Source organism: Tupaia chinensis, unplaced genomic scaffold (genome assembly GCF_000334495.1).
Source record: "Tupaia chinensis unplaced genomic scaffold, TupChi_1.0 Scaffold000350_1, whole genome shotgun sequence".
Classification (NCBI taxonomy): Eukaryota; Metazoa; Chordata; class Mammalia; order Scandentia; family Tupaiidae; genus Tupaia; species Tupaia belangeri.
The window spans coordinates 4,714,785-4,729,320 of record NW_006159844.1 but is presented as its reverse complement, the minus strand read 5'-3'; the positions used below and the strand labels follow the sequence as shown (position 1 = coordinate 4,729,320).

The 14,536-nt window shown below is 39.3% G+C and overlaps 2 pseudogenes; one reads left to right on the top strand and one right to left on the bottom strand.

Moving 5' to 3' along the window:
* Positions 1 to 8,704, bottom strand: part of LOC102485596 (protein transport protein Sec61 subunit alpha-like) — a 61,201-nt pseudogene extending 52,497 nt beyond the window's left edge.
* A 1,676-nt stretch (positions 8,705 to 10,380) lies between these two features.
* Positions 10,381 to 12,200, top strand: LOC102485178 (nuclease-sensitive element-binding protein 1 pseudogene; annotated as a pseudogene).
* Positions 12,201 to 14,536: the final 2,336 nt, after the last annotated feature.

The following is a 14,536-nucleotide window of genomic DNA, read 5'->3' as shown; positions in this document are numbered from 1 at the left end:
CAGGATAGACCAAGCAAGTCAACTTTATAATGTACCCAGTCAAATATTTTCTTTGTATTACCTTTACATTCACTCTATAAAAGCCTGTCCCTGTTTTTTTTTTTTTTTTTTTTTTTTTTTTACTAGTAAGAAATCTTTTTGATCAATTTGGATGTTTTTCCTACTCTTAAAATTAGGCAGTCTACCAAAATGTTAATAATGGGTGATAAGAACACTGGTGGGAACATGGGTGATTTTTTTTTCCTCCTCACTTTTCCACTTATTTTCTAAATTTTGTATAATAGGCACTCATTATTTCCATAATGGAAAATAACAAAATTTAAAAAATACCAGATATTAGAAGAACTTATAAAAATCCAGTCTCTTACAAGAAGAATTTGAAGTGGTTTACAATGAAAGACATTTTTACCATAAAGTTAGACAAGCTAAAAATTACAAATTTAAAAGTATGAAAGGAAGAAGGAAGTAAATATTCTAATGATGAGATTTAATAGAGCTATGGTAACTGAACATTAAATTTAGCTCTGAGCTTCCTGATAGTCAAGAAAAAGGAAGAGTGGATTACAGAATTCTCATTATCTGATCAAAAGAAAATATACCAGTACTTTGTAAAAGAACATTTTTTTCTTGATAAACTCCTAAAAGGATTTTTTCCATAGCATGTTCATATTTGTATAAAACATAAAAAGAACATTTTTGTATGCTTGTAAATGCAGAGAAGCTGTCTGGAACATGGGAAACGATTGATAGTCATAGAAAGTCCTCAGTCACTTTTGCTGTTAACACAACTTCTGCCTCCCTTAGCTAACAATGGTCCCCTTCTTCAAAGGAACTGTTCCTCTCCTATTTTAGTTGTGAGTTTCTGGTGCTGCCATCATGTGACTCTTTTATGTAAGCCAGGCCAGTCAGAATATGTCCCTGGAATTTTTTTTTTTTTGCTATAGGGCATTTGTACTTGTTGGAGAGACAGAGAGAGACAGAAAGTGAGAAATCACCCCACAGCGGGGATGACCACGCTGCAATCTCTTCTCCTCCATTCTCTTATTGGGATTTTGGGTACACACACATATGTGCTCAATGTGAGTTTCAAGCCATTGGGTCCAGGATTCAAACCATGGTAGAAGGTTAGTGATAGAACCATTACACCATCTGCTGGTCCCTTTTTTCTAAAGGGAAAAAGACACCTTTTCCTATCAAGGACAGTGATGTATGGATAGGATCTCTCAGGACCTGGAAGCCCTGTTCCTACCACCTGAGAAAAGTAAAAGAATGACTAACCCACATGCAGAAACAGAGACAAAAAGTTCACACTCCCAGGTTCTATCCTCTGGGCCCTAGGGATTGTCCTGGATTCTACAGTGGCTTCGTTGATTCCATATCTTTCCCTGTGGACATCCAATTCCTCTCACACTGATTTTTTTTTAATTTACATATCATTGTTGTACATCTTTGCATCACGCAAAATGAATTGTCCCAATGTGAATATACTGCACATCAGTCCAGTCAAAGATATGATCATACACATCATCATTAACACACAATCTTCCACTTTTGTGTCTGTTAAGTGCTTTTCTTTTCTTGCACTGATTTTATGTCAAGTTGTAGGTCTGACATTTGCAATGGGAAGAATCCTTTGAGGGTTAGAAGTGTGCGAGCAGGAGAAAGGGTAGATATGGAAGCTTTTGCACTGCTTCAAAACATTTTTAACAACATGCACAGATTGCTTGTATAATAAGAATACCAATAGAAATACTAACAAGAGGAATTTTCATGAGAAAATTTGGATAAGGGACACTGAACAATCCAGAGGTCAATGTCTCCAAAAAGACTTTAAAACAAACGTATCAAGGTTTTATTCATGCGTCCTTTTCTTATGTTGGGCTTTGCTAAAGTCTGAGAATAACACTGAAGTGGTACTCAGTGCAGGAACTAAGTTAATGTGGTGCTCTACATTTAGACTAGAATAGACTATAGAATACCAGAGGAGTGGACAGAGAACAAATCTCGGGCTAGCAGCCTTTCAACCTAAGGGCCTTTGACCAGAACTGCAGAACAAACAATTCCAGGTGAGCTTTTCTGGTGAGAAGTGTGCATATGCTGTCAGAGGCACAGTGAGATGCTTTGGATTGCAGATGAGCAGATGGCAGGAGTGACTTTATTTTATGAAAAGAGATGTGCTCTATTCTGCACTTCCCTGAATAGAAGGGTTGCTTCCCTTGTAAATGGAGGTGGGTCAATGAGGTTCATAGAGGTGAAGCCAAAATGTTCTTTAAGAGGCAACTTCAGCTCGGCTCAAGTCCTTGTAAGTATTTTCCTGAGAACGTAGGGTAGCTGAGGATGGATACAGCACACGACAGAGGAAAGACTTGAACTTCACATGTTTTCAGTGTGTGTGACTTCTCGACACCTCTAACCTCAGCAACCTCTCAAAGGTGGGATCTCTTTCCACAATTGCAAATCTAGAGAGCCAACTGTTTTTTGGACAACTCTGTTCTGAAGTATCTCAAATTCAACATGTCTGAAACTGAAGTTACTACATATTTCTGAAAACATGTCTACATTTCATTACTTTCTCTCTAGCTGCAAGTCACCTCAACCAACAACCTGGGTATCATTCTAGACTTCTCCATTTTTCCCACTCCCAATATACAATTGCCTCCTTTTTCAGTATTTACAGATTCTTTTCCTATTCCTTTCCATCTCTTGCAACCATTGTCTTTAGTTTTGCTCTGACTATTGTGCATAGGATTAATTGATTAATTAATTCAACAATTATTTTGGGGGCATCTGTTATATGTTAAGTACTGTGATTGGCTCTGAGGATTTAGTAGTGAGCAAAACCAACTGTCTCTGCCCTTCAAAGCTTATAATCTCGGAAGTTATCGTCATACATCTTAACTGGTCACCCTGCCTTCAGAACACACTTTCATTCTATCCTTTATAGATGCTGCTCGAGAACTCATTTTAAAATGAAAACTCAAAATGCAAATTTGATTCAAATTCATTTCTTTCATGATAAAACACAAACTCCTTAGGCTGGCACACAAGTCACTCAGGATCTAGCTCCTGACACTGTCTTCAGTCTAATTTTTTCACTATAGAAGCATGAAATGACTGAAGAGAGAACCTTTCTTCAAAGCCACTGGGGAAAATTGTCTCATTATTTATGCAAGAACTCATGGTGGGAGAAATAAAAACACTAGGTAGTCTGCATTCGTATTAATAAATAAGATATTGAAAAATAAAATATTTTCTCCTCTCCTTGCTTTTTTTTTTTTTCGACGCAGAGTACAAACACTCACTGAAGAGAGACAGAGAGAAGAAAGTGAGAAATCATCCTCTGGGAGGATGGCCACGTTGCAAACCCTTCTCCTCCATTCTCTTGGGATTTTGGGCACGAACACACATGTGCTGGGTGTGATTTTCAAGCTACCGGGTCCGGGACTCCAACTGTGGTTGACCATGTGGGAGTCTAGCGTCTTAACCACCACACCACCTACTGGCTCCTCACTTCCTTTTAAAACTTTATATTTAGTTCCCTGGTTTAGAAAATAATGAATTCGGGTACTAGATCTGGAAGTTTCTTTGCTCTTTGTAAAGTATTGCCTTAAAAATAAGAGGATTTACAAATAAATTATTGGGATTTATAGGAGATTTAAGCAATGTTACTAGATAGAAGTTCAGTAAACAAAAAGAAAAATTAGAAAATACAAGAATGTTTCACAATAGCACCACAAACTTTAAGGTACTGTGAGTATATCAGACAAAAGGTGTGCAAAATCTTAAAGGAGTTCCTTATAAAACTTTACTAAAGGAACCAGCAGTTAGCATAATGGCTATGTTGCTGGACTCCCATGTAGTCGACCGCAGTACGAGCCTCGGACCGTAGGCTTAAACTCATGCCGGGCACGTGTGCGTGTGTGCTCATGATCCTGAGAGGAGAATGGAGGAGAAGGGATTGCGGCGTGGCCATCCCCCTTGGGCGGGGTGATTTCTCACTTTCTGTCTCTCTGTCTCTCTGTCTCTGGCGAGCATACGCGCCCTGTAGCAAAAACCTCTCAAAACAAAACAAGAAAAAGACACAAAAAAACCAAACAACTTTACTAAAGAATATGAAACAGAACTAAATAAATGCAGATATGTAATAAATTTATAGAAGAGAAATAGAAGACTAGATATTGATATCATTTCTCCCCAAATTAATTTATAAAGTCAATTTTTTGTAATAAAAATTTCAATAAGTATTTTTTCCCCTTGAAACTCAACAAGTTAAAACTAAAATTCACAGGGCCAGGAAGAGTCAAATAGTTTGAAGAACAAATTGGGGGAGGAATAACTTACTGAGTAACGAGATTTAATATGAAGTTATAGATCTTAAAATGGTGTCATGTTGGCACAAGAATAGGCAACTATGCTAAATATATATATAAAATTGGTATTTAACAGAAATACCAGCATAAATTAATCAGGAAATTATAGGCTATTTAATAAATGGTACTGGAACAATTGGCTATCTATACTGGGAGAGAATTGGATATTTATTTCACATCATACACATAATTAAATTCTAGAAAGATTAAATACCTGAAAGAGAACCATGAAACTTTAAAACTTGAGGACATCTTTAAGCCTCAGGTTCAGAAAGGATTTCTTACATAAAAATTCTTAAACCAGGCAAGGAAAATGAATATATTAGCTATATTAAAATTTGCATGCAAAAAGCACCATAAAGTTAAAAATGAGCTATTTTAAGAAGATGTTTGCAATACATTTTCTGAAACTGAATTAATTAATTGTTACTTAAAAGTGTGCCTGAATTTCCTTATTTCCTCTCTAGATGAGCCAGAGAGTAACACAAGTTATTTACTAATATATGGAATAAATCAAGGGGAAGTCAATTCTAAGAAAAATAAAAGCAACTCTATAAAAAGGACAAATAATATAAAAAGCTAAAGAAGAAAAAGTTATGAAAAGACATTCATCTTCACCAGTAGAAAGGAAAAAGCAAACTAAAACTATCTGGCATTACCATCAGATTAGTACACTTTTACAACTCTGGTGGTGCCAAACATTGACAAGAATGGTGAAAGAGCTGTCGTGTGATGATAGCTTGCCAAATTGATCCAATAAAGTAGAAGATACATGGTTTTTAACAACTCCACTTTTTTTCAATGATAGAAAGTGTATGTGTGCTCACATGAGACAGAGAGAGAGAAAGAAAAGCAAAGAGCGATCACCTCTGGGCCAGCTAGGTGGCATAGTGTTTTAAGTGGCCAGATCCCACCTGGGCAACAGCTCAACAGTTTAAGTCTTAGACTTGGGCTTGAAAAACACGCCAGGTGCATGCACGTGTGCACCTCAAATCCCAAGAAGAGAATGTAGGAGAAGGTATTGCAGTGTGGTCAGCCCACCTGGGGGGGGTGCTTTCTTGCTTTCTTTCTCTCACTCTGTTTTTCTCTCTCCCATGAGCCCATGCACTTTATAGGAAATTAGAGAGAGAGAGAGAGAGAGGGAGAGAGAGAAATCACCCTGGATAGAGTCTTGTTGCACAGTGATCCTCTTTCCCCAGTTCTCCAGCTCCTGAAGATCCTGGGTGCCCAGGGATTATTCAGCCTACCCAGGATCTGAACTGTGATTGTCATGTGACTTCCAGCACTGCAGAGAGCTTGCATCATCTCTGCACCATAGCCACTGGGCCAGTGATTCTATTTTTTAATTTAAAAAAAAAAAATTTCCAAAGGTTGTATATGCTTGCAGGAGAGAGATAGAGAGAGTGAGAGAGAAAGAAGGGGGGGGGGAATGTAAGAAAGTACTTCCCATGGGGAATGGTTACACCATAATCTCTTCTCCATTTCTCCCTCCTTTTTGGATTTTGGACATGTACATATGCACCCACACACATGAACCTCAAGTGTTTTTCAAACCACCAGGTCTGGGACTCAAACCAGCCACATGGGATCAGCCACATGGGATCCAGTCATCCTAACCACCATGCCACCAGTTGGCCCATGATCTCACTTCTGTGTAACAACTTAAAGAAATTCTTACATATGTACAAGAATTTTTTTCTAAATTTTAAATTTATTTATTTTATATTCATTCACTGAACATCATTATAACATAGAAAATGCAGTTTCCCATCCAGAATACACTGTATGGGGCCTTAATCATACATGTTATTATCAACAAATAATTTTTAATTTCTTGTTTCAAATATATACTTTTTTCCTTTCGTTTTTTTGGAGAGGTTTTTTGTTTGTTTGTTTGTTTGTTTGTTTTTGCTATAGGGCACGTGTGCTTGCCAGAAAGACAGAGAGAGATAGAGAGACAGAAAGCAAGAAATCACCCCCTGGGGGATGGCCACACCACCATCCCTTCTCCTCCATTCTCCTCTCAGGATCTCGGGCACGCACGCACACGTGCCTGGCATGAGTTTAAGCTACGAACCACGGTTGACTACATGGGAATTAAGAAACAATAGCCATTATGCCAACTGCTGGTTCCTTCCCCCTTATTTCTCACTCTCTGTCATTTCCCATGCTCTCCCACACTGTCTCTGGTATCTACAGTTGCTTTCCTTTTCTCCCCCCCCCCCCATTTTATTGATTCATAAAATACCTTAATTAATCTAACTACTTTCAATAGCAAGTTCAGCTGATATATACATATCTGTGAATGTATGTCTGACTTCAGGCATGAAACTCTGTGAGAATATACTATAAAGAAACACCTAGCTGAATCTATATAGCTTACTATAGTCATTAAATAGGTATTTTTAAATATATTTTTTAATTTCAAGAAAAGCAGTTTTATCTTCAATAAATCAAAATAAAAAAATGTTAAGAAAACTTTGCTTAAGACTTAAAGCCAGGAAATAGGTTAGGGTTAGGATTCTGTTCAAATAGTAGGTACATGAACCTATTGACAGCGCAAGAAAAGACAAAAATCCTTAAATTTGGAAAACAAAGCATAGAAGAAAATCAATAATGTTTTAGTCAAAAGTCATAAAATTTGGGGGCTGGCAGGTGGTGTGTTGGTTAGGGCACTGGACTCCCACATGGCCAACCATGGTTTGAGTCCTGGTCTTGGCTTGATTTCTCACGTTCTTTCTCTCTGGTCAAATTAAATAAATAAACAAAGTTTAGTAAAATAATTCTTTTTAAAAATGTCATAAAATTCTATTTAAACAATTCAGTCTCATGTACTTAATCTGTCTTCTGATATGGTCTGATCTTTCCATTTAAATTCTGGAAGATAACATTCAATTCCAGACTTGTTCCTACCATTAAGTTGGCTATTTTCTTAGTTGTTTTTGAACTCTTATTTCTGTGTCTCTATTTAGTTTTCCTGATATAGCACTCCCTTCAGAACTTCTTGGAAAAGAATTTTCTTTTAAGAAATTGTTGTTATAGGGCAGATGTGTTCACTAGAGAGACAAAGACAAAGAGACAGAAAGTGAGAAATCACCCCTCTCATGGGTGATGGTCATGCCACAATTCCTCCTCCATTCTCCTCTCAGGATCTTGGGCATGCACGCACACACACCCAGCATGAATTTCAAGCCTCTGCGTCCAGGACTTGAACCATGGTCGGCCATGTGGGAGTCCAGTGATATAACCAATATGCCATCTGCTGGTCCCTATATAAACATTTTATTGGTGTATTTTTGTAATAGCAAAAACTCATCTGAAATGTCCTTGACAGGTGGCTTAGATAGACACATTATATTTGCATATTTAATGTAATTACAAATGTATTTGTGTTATATATACTCTTTTGTATTTGTTCTACGTTCTCTGTTCCATTTTTATTTCTCCTTTTATTCTAACTTTTTATGAATGAAATGTTTTAATGACTTCACTTCCCCCCATATTAGTTCATTCATTTTGTTCTCTTGTGTTATTCTTTTAATGGGTCTCAGGGTAACCTCTGAGATAACAACATATGTCCTTGACTAATTAGATCTACTATAAGTTAGTATTTTTACTACTTCCTAATCAAACTCAAAGTCTGTAAAACACTTTATTTAACTCCTTTGCCTGTTGTGATATTGTCATTTATTTCCACAGATATTGTAAATCTGTAATACAGTACTATTATTGCTTTATAAAGTCAATAATTATTTAAAATTTTAAAAATCAGTTGAATTTGAATACATATTTACCCTTTCTTTAAACATTTTTAAAAATAATTATTTATTTAATTTCATCATCATTATTATTGTTATTAGTTTTAAAATTTTGCTACAGAACACATGTGCTCTCCAGAGAAAGAGAGAGAGAAATTGAGAAAGCAAGTCGCCAGGTCCAGGACTCAAATTGCCATCGGCCATGTGGGAGTCCAGCACCTTAACCACCATGCCACCTGCTGGACCCATATTTACTCTTTCTCTATCTTCATTCTGTCTTGTATTTCTGTGCTTACCCTGAAATCATTTTACTCCATCCTGAAGAATTCCCTTAAAGTGTGAGTCTTTGTGAATAAGTTCTCACAGTTTGTATTTGACTGAATATACTCTTTTTTCTTTTCTTTCTTTTGTATTTGAATTATTTTTTTTGCCAGAGCTATGAAAGAGTTGTCACCTCCACTGCTGAGTGGTAGTAAGCTGCTCCAGGAGCAGCATATCCTGAGCATTACTAGCATCCTGGAGTCTTTCCCAGGTGTGACAGAGGTGACCATCATAGAAAAGGCACCTGTTGATCATCGTATGATTTCTTCACAGTAACAGAGAGAGAGAGAGAGAGAGAGAAAGAGAGAATCATCTCCAGACAGGATCTTTTCATGTCACGATCCTCTTTCTCTGGCCCTCCAGCTCATCAGGATCCTGGGAGCCCATGTTGCACACCTGGCATACTTTCACACCAGCCTGGTATGCCGGAGGACATGAAGAACTTTCATTGGCAGACCAATGGTTTTCACATGATATGGGGTGTAAAGCTGGATGAACAAACACATCATTCCCTTGGGCAGCACCGCCATTAACAGCATCTCGAAATGGACTGGACTCAACCAGTCTTCCACCTATGCACTTCCTAACGCACCAGTCCTGGCAGACCTGAAGGATGTTATACATGAAGAGGGAAAGGGCTCACCCAGGCCCAAATGGAACAGGTGAAAAAACACAGACACTTATGCATATCCTAATGCGGGAAAAAATTATAACCTAGACAAAAATCCCAAATTACTTATGAAGGAATAATAATGAGACTGACATCATACTTGTCATCTGTACCACTGGAAAAAATACATACAGGTTATTGAGAGAAAAGGAATGAAAATCAAGAGTCCTATATACACAAACCAAATATAACCTTGATTATAAGAAGGGTATTAAAGAACACAAATACTCTAACCAAAACAATCAAACAATAAAACAAATGGAGATTTCAAAATGTAGATACATGAAGAGAAAAGCAAATAAGAATTTATGAACTTGAGTTTGATCGGTAGCGGGAGCGGAGAGCGGACTCCAGAGAGCCCTGAGCAACTCCACCGCGGCCGTCGGTCTAGTTACCATCACATCCCTGGAAGAGCCTTATTGCTTTATAAAGTCAATAATTATTTAAAATTTTAAAAATCAGTTGAATTTGAATACATATTTACCCTTTCTTTAAACATTTTTAAAAATAATTATTTATTTAATTTCATCATCATTATTATTGTTATTAGTTTTAAAATTTTGCTACAGAACACATGTGCTCTCCAGAGAAAGAGAGAGAGAAATTGAGAAAGCAAGTCGCCAGGTCCAGGACTCAAATTGCCATCGGCCATGTGGGAGTCCAGCACCTTAACCACCATGCCACCTGCTGGACCCATATTTACTCTTTCTCTATCTTCATTCTGTCTTGTATTTCTGTGCTTACCCTGAAATCATTTTACTCCATCCTGAAGAATTCCCTTAAAGTGTGAGTCTTTGTGAATAAGTTCTCACAGTTTGTATTTGACTGAATATACTCTTTTTTCTTTTCTTTCTTTTGTATTTGAATTATTTTTTTTGCCAGAGCTATGAAAGAGTTGTCACCTCCACTGCTGAGTGGTAGTAAGCTGCTCCAGGAGCAGCATATCCTGAGCATTACTAGCATCCTGGAGTCTTTCCCAGGTGTGACAGAGGTGACCATCATAGAAAAGGCACCTGTTGATCATCGTATGATTTCTTCACAGTAACAGAGAGAGAGAGAGAGAGAGAGAAAGAGAGAATCATCTCCAGACAGGATCTTTTCATGTCACGATCCTCTTTCTCTGGCCCTCCAGCTCATCAGGATCCTGGGAGCCCATGTTGCACACCTGGCATACTTTCACACCAGCCTGGTATGCCGGAGGACATGAAGAACTTTCATTGGCAGACCAATGGTTTTCACATGATATGGGGTGTAAAGCTGGATGAACAAACACATCATTCCCTTGGGCAGCACCGCCATTAACAGCATCTCGAAATGGACTGGACTCAACCAGTCTTCCACCTATGCACTTCCTAACGCACCAGTCCTGGCAGACCTGAAGGATGTTATACATGAAGAGGGAAAGGGCTCACCCAGGCCCAAATGGAACAGGTGAAAAAACACAGACACTTATGCATATCCTAATGCGGGAAAAAATTATAACCTAGACAAAAATCCCAAATTACTTATGAAGGAATAATAATGAGACTGACATCATACTTGTCATCTGTACCACTGGAAAAAATACATACAGGTTATTGAGAGAAAAGGAATGAAAATCAAGAGTCCTATATACACAAACCAAATATAACCTTGATTATAAGAAGGGTATTAAAGAACACAAATACTCTAACCAAAACAATCAAACAATAAAACAAATGGAGATTTCAAAATGTAGATACATGAAGAGAAAAGCAAATAAGAATTTATGAACTTGAGTTTGATCGGTAGCGGGAGCGGAGAGCGGACTCCAGAGAGCCCTGAGCAACTCCACCGCGGCCGTCGGCCTAGTTACCATCACATCCCTGGAGGAGCCGCAGCTACCTTAGCCACCCCTGTCACCACGAGAGCAGCGAGGCCGAGACCCAGCAGCCGCCTGACACCACCCCCCCCTCGCCCGGCCCTCAGCGCTGCCGACACCACCAAGCCCAGCACCTGCTGAGGCCCAGCGGCCCAGCGGCCCAGCGAGCGGCGGCCCGGGGCTGCCTCACATCCGCGTCGCCTTCCAGCGGCGACAAGAAGGTCTTAGCAAGGAAGGTTTTGGGAACAGTAAAATGCTTCAATGTAAGACATGGATATGGTTTCATCAACAGGAATGACACCAAGGAGGATGTATTAGTACACCAGACTGCCATAAAGAAGAATAACCCCAGGAAGTACCTTCGCAGTGTAGGAGACGGAGAGACTATGGAGTTCCATGCTGAAGGAGAAAAGGGTGCGGAGGCAGCAGATGTTACAGGCCCTGGTGGAGCTCCAGTTCAAGGCAGTAAATATGCAGCAGACCATAACCATTATAGACGCTGTCCACGTCCTAGGGGTCCTCCACGCAATTACCAGCCAAATGACCAGAATAGAGTGGGGGAAAAGAACGAGGGATCGCAGAGCGCTCCCGAAGGCCAGGCCCAACAACGCCGGCCCTCCCACAGGCGAAGGTTCCCCCCTTACTACAAGCGGAGGTCCTATGGGCGTTGACCACAGTATTCCAACCTCCTGTGCAGGGAGAAGTGATGGGGGTGCTGACAACCAGGGTGCAGGAGCACAAGGTAGACCAGTGAGGCAGAATATGTATCGGGGTTATAGACCACTATTTCGCAGGGGCCTTCCTCGCCAAAGAGCCCAGAGAGGACAGCAATGAAGAGGATAAGGAAAATCAAGGAGATGAGACCACCTCAACGTTGGTACCCAGGCAACTTCAATTACCAACGCAGACACCCAGAGAACCCTAAACCGCAAGATGGCAAAGAGACAAAAGCAGCCGATCCACCAGCTGAGAATTCGTCTGCTCCCGAGGCTGAGCAGCGCGGGGCTGAGTAATGCCCGCTTACCATCTCTACCATCGTCCGGGTTAGTCATCCTACAAGAAGTGAGTATGAAATTCCAGCAATAAGAAATGAACAAAAGATTGGAGCTGAAGACCTTAAGTGCTTGCTTTTTGCCTGTTGACCAGATAACTAGAACTATCTGCATTATCTATGCAGCATGGGGTTTTTATTATTTTTACCTAAAGATGTCTCTTTTTGGTAATGACAAACGTGGTTTTTTTTTGGAGAGGTTTTTGCTATAGGGCACGTGCGCTCGCCAGACAGACAGAGAGAGACAGAGAGAGACAGAAAGCGAGAAATCACTCCCCAGGGGGGATGGCCACGCGCAATCCCTTCTCCTCCAGTCTCCTCTCAGGATCTTGGGCACGCACGCACATGAGTCCAGTGTGAGTTTAAGCCACCGGGTCTGGGACTCAAACCGCGGTCGACTACATGGGAGTCCAGCAACATAGCCATTACACTAACTGCTGGTCCCGACAAATGTGTTTTTTTTTTTTTTTTTTTAAAGCCTGTTTTTTCTCAATACAACTTTAAAGGTTTTTAAATTGTTTCATATCTGGTCAAGTTGAGATTTTTAAGAACTTCATGTTTAATTTGTAATAAAAGTTTACAACTTGATTTTTTCAAAAAAGTCAACAAACTGCAAGCACCTGTTAATAAAGGTCTTAAATAATTAAAAAAAAGACTATGAACTTATGAGAGTAGGTACTTATGTATTTAAAATTAAAATTTTTTTAAAAGGTTTTTGCCCTATGGAGCATGTGCTTGCTGAAAAGAGACAGAGGGAGACAATGAGAAGGAAAGTGAGAAATCACCATCTTGGGTGGGGGGAGCGGGTGGCCCTGCTGTAATCCCTTCTCCTTCCATTCTCCTCCTGGGATTTTGGGCACACATGCCCAGCATGATTTTCAAGCCACCAGGTCCAGGACTCAAATTGCAGTCAGCTATGTGGGAGTTTAGTGCCTTAACCCCTCTTGGCCCCTAAAATTAGAATTTTTTTTAAAAGAACTATATTTAATTTTATTTATTCATTCATTCATTTCAATTTGACCAGAGAGAGACACAGAGAGAAAGAGACAGAGGGAAAGTGAGAAAGCAAGCCACCAGGTCTGGGACTTGAACCGTGGTCAACCATGTGGGAGTGTCCACTACCTTAACCACCATGCCACCTGCTGGTCCCAAATTAGAATCTTTTTAATCTAGGAATATTGTATATTACTTTTAAAGAAGAACTCTTGGAATATTCCAAAAAACCCCAACCAATTAAACAGACAAACAAAAGAACAACCCCCCCCCCAGCAGGAAGTTGCTTTCTTTTTATTTATTTAAATTTTTAAATTTATTTATTATGATAGCATGTGCACATGCAAGAGAGAGAGAGACAGAGAGAGAGAGAGAGAGAGAGAGAAGTACCTCGGGACAGAATCTTTTCATGTTAGGATCCTCTTTCTCTTGCCCTCCAGCTCATCAGGATCCTGGGAGTCCATGCCTTATGCCTGGCATGTTGTCACACCAACCTGGTGATCTGAACTTGTGGTCAGCCATCTGGCTTCTAGCCTTCCAGCTACTTGTGTTTCTATTGTACCACAGCAGCTGGGCCTCTTTCTGTACTTTAAAAATATTATCCATATTTTTGGTTTCATTTTTTTTCTGACAAAGTCAACTGTCTTATTGTGTCTTTAAAGGTAATGTGTCTTTTTTTTAAAATCTGATTTTAAGATTTTTTTCTCTTTGACTTTAGTTTTAATCATTTTTGTGTGAAACATTTAAATATGGTTTTGTTGGTGTTTTTCTTGTTTGTGTTCCAAGAGTTCCTTCTTTCCTAATTCTTTTCTTCTTTCTTTTTGTTAGAGGGTGTATGTGCTCACCAGAGAGAGAAAGAAAGGGAGAGGAGAAAGCACTCCTCATGGGCAATGATCATACCACAATCCCTTCTCTTTATCTCTTGCTCCTTTTGGGATTTTGGGCACACATGCACATATGCTGGTGTGCATGTGAATTTCCTCACAGTAGGGTTGTTGGTTCTAAAAGCAAGTGTCCCCAAAAGAAAGAGCCTAGTGGAAGCTTTATCTTTTTTATGACCTAATCTCAAAAGAAGCATAGGATCACTTCTGCCATAGTAGTTATAGAAGTTATAAGTTCCTGCCCAGATGAAAATATAGACTCCCACTTCTCTGTGATAAGAGCATTAGTAACGCTGTAAGAACAGGTGATCTGGGCCATATTTATTGGTACAGTCATCTTTGGAAAATAGAATCTGCCACAACCAATGACTACTTTGACTGTCTTTTTTTTTTTTTTTTTTTTTAAGTTTATTTATATACTTCCTAAGAGAGAGAGTTTGTTTCTCAAGCCACCAGAGCCGGGATCAAATTGTGCAGCCTGCCATGTGGGATCCCGCCCCATAAAGCACCAGGATTTAAGTCTTTGTGACAGCTGGTTTACATCTGTTTTGCTTTACTGCAAAAACATATTCTTTGAGGGGTCTGGTTTTAAATACTGGTGTGTTTGTAAGAATACCTCTTCCTTGGTATGTTCTAAACTTCAGTTTTTGTC